Here is a 3,131-nt window from a genome sequence, read left to right as displayed (position 1 = left end):
ATCTAGTGGCTGTACTTCGGTTGAGAGATTTGGCGAGCGGGCCTTGGAAAGTCCATCCCAAACGGGTCTCGACTGCTGCAGGACAGCCTCGGGGTCCGGTATGAACCCGGTCTATCGGGACAATGAGGTCTGCATGGTCGGAGCCTATCAACAGGGTCGGCATAGCATTGTCTATGAGCGGGATCGGTAACTTGCGCAGATGTGCATATTTCTCCATCAGCTTGGCGACGGGGTATGTGTACCGCGACAGTCCTATTTCTTGGCTGGTGAAAGCGTCTGTAATCTGGTACCGTCGCTCAGGCTGGCCGCTTGCTGCGATAGAGAATGAGACATTCTCGCCCTTTATCGTCTTCAAATCTCGTCTTATTGTCCGAATTGTCATTTGGGTTTCGCTTCCCCGCAGCCCTAGCTGGGCCGCAGCGGAGGCGAGCAGAAGGGTCTTCTCTGACCCGTCATCGAGGACGGCGTAAGTGTCCAGGACTTTATTCTGGTAGCTTAGTGTCACACGCACTACTTTTAGGAGTACTCGGGCTCCACTGCTGCTGGCGGGATCGATGTACATGACGCTCGCTTTGCTGCTGGATGGTGCGGGTGAAGGGCGCCGTCTGTTACTGTCGTGAAGTATGTCCAGATGGGCTCCATCGCACTTGGTGCACCTTTTCTTTAAGCGGCATTCGGCTGCCATGTGTGAGCGCGCACAGCGAAAACAGCGCTTGTTGGACTTTATCCATTGACTTGCTTCCTCCGCGTTCAGCTTGGGGAAGGAGTCACATTGCGCTAGCCAGTGTTCTTTCTCACAGTAGGGGCACACTATCTTCCACTTCTCCGTTCTGGAGGGGGTACTGTGGCTCCTGCTGCTCGGTACTGACTCCGATTGGTGCATCACAGTCACCGATCGTCTTCCATCATTTAGTCGTCTGGTTCCTTCTCTGGAGCCAGGGGTGCTCCGTCCGAATGTATCTAGCCGTAGGCTGCTGACTTCTCTCGCCAGGAAGTCTGCTAGATCGAGGAGGTTCGGTTCGGGGCCATTCGGGTCTCGGTGGTCTCTCTGCCGCCTAAAACGCTCCTGTCGAGCGGGCGGCAGCTTCTCCAAGATCCTTTCCACATTTGAGTTGGCGTAAAGTTCATGCCTCCCCTTCTCTCTCTGCGCTCCCAACATCCCTACCAGGGACTGCACTCTGATGGACAGGTCGTCCAGTGCTCGATTGTCTATTGCTGGGGGTAAGCGGTCGATGTGTCGGATCTCCTGGATCACGTAATCCCATATGCGCCCATACCTCTGGTCCAATGCTACCAGCGCTGCTGTGTATGGGGTGGTGGAAGTCGCGTAGGCGAGCGCTATATTATGTGCGCGGGGTACCTTTAAGTGCTTCAGTAGGATGGCGTATTTATGGCGTTCATCCAATACATCCACCAACATGGTCTCCAGACACATGCGGAGTTCTGTATACTGGGCCCGGTTCTCTTGGGTGAAGTCGGGTACCATAGGCGTGCCAATGTATGACGCTGACTGTGGATACATCGGCGAGCGTTGGGGGAGAGGCCTCCTAGGCGAGTCTCCTCCCGCTCCTTGGTATGGGCTGGTACCGGCAGTGTACCATGGCCCGCTTGTCCAGGTGCTGTTCCTCGGTGCGGGTCGTGCGTCGTGCTCACCCGTGTATAGAGTCGGGGGTCTGTAGCGCAGCTCCGCGGGAGTATAGCCTGGGCTGTACCGGACCTCCTGGTCCGGTAGAGTACTGTGCTGTCGTCGGGCGCGGTTCTCCTCCTCTTCCTCTTCGTCTTCAGTTAGGTCATCCAGTGCTTGTAGTCTCTGGTTTAGCCTCTCCACAGGATATGCTGCTCCTTCCCGGTTGCTAGGTCTCGCTTGGACCGGTGGGGGGAGGTGGTCTGTGGGGGGTATAGACCTCGTCTGTTGGTCAAGTTCAGGGTTGTTTACTCGGCTAGGGGATGCCGCCCTGGAGGTGTGTCTAGACGAGTTCCTGGAGCCTCTGGCGGAGGGAGAGGGTGTTGTCCGTCTGATCAGCTGTTCTATTAGTTGCGCTTGCTGTCTGTCGCGCTCTGCGTCCCGTAGAGCACCAGCAGCTGCTCGCTGGCTGTCTGCTCGGTCTCGGGCCACATTCTCTTCCATCTGAATGCGTCTTATTTCTAGACGTATATGCTCTTCTTCGCTCCGCTGCTGGATCTGCAGTCGGTCGCGTTCAGCAGCGGCGTTCAGGCTGATGAGGAAGGCCTGCTGTAGGGTCCTCTCTGCCTCGCTGGGAGAAGGCGGTTGTATAGGGGAGCCTTCCCTCGGGGTACTCCTTGCGGAGCCTTGGAGCTCTATCTCCACGGTGCTCTCCCCGTCTTCTTCCGTGCCGAGTTCTCTCTCTGTAGCGTTGTATTCCTCCCGGGACTCATCGGGGACTACTTCTTCAGTACTGGCGGGGTGTGAAGTCATGTCTGGTTCCCACTGGTCCCCACCGTGAGCTTGGTCAGTTACATTAGAACCCGTAGGGGCCTCTATGGTCGGGGTAGTCTGGGCGTTGGGGTTAGACATACTTTTACTTTCTAGTTTTACCGCGTTTACTGTTAGTAGAAGACTAGGTTGTTGACTGACAGCGTAAGCCTCTAAGTACTGAGGGAGCCGTCGTTCGCGCTGCGGGCGTTGGTTAGGAGGATCGTTTCGTGGAGTGTTCATCATAGGCCATTTCAATATTAATAACACTATATTAATATTACACTAATTACCATCCGGCTCGAAGGACCAATTGTAACTGAGGGGTACAATTCCCTGACTGTATTGTTAGATATGATACTTACTACCACTACCTCTTGTACTTTAGACTCTGGCCACCCAGTACTAGGCATAAATAATTATGGTAAACACTCCCACGTAGATGAAACGATCCAACACAAATGTACCAAGTCGAAAGTCTGCGTTTAATAATAATTAATACATAGCAAAAGGTATGTAGAGCAATCACTTAATTACATTTATGATTTGAAATAGGATGCACTTTTATGGCAAATGAGTATTCGTTGGTATATCAATAGAGAACGTCCAATCTCTGGTGGCGCAGGCGGTAAATATACAACCTGGAATATTTAAGGAATAATAGCAATGATACTTTAATGATTATAGAACTGGATAC

This window comes from Notolepis coatsorum (assembly GCF_963971535.1).
Source record: "Notolepis coatsorum genome assembly, chromosome: 4".
Lineage (NCBI taxonomy): Eukaryota > Metazoa > Chordata > Actinopteri > Aulopiformes > Paralepididae > Notolepis > Notolepis coatsorum.
Note: the sequence above shows the minus strand (reverse complement) of the source record.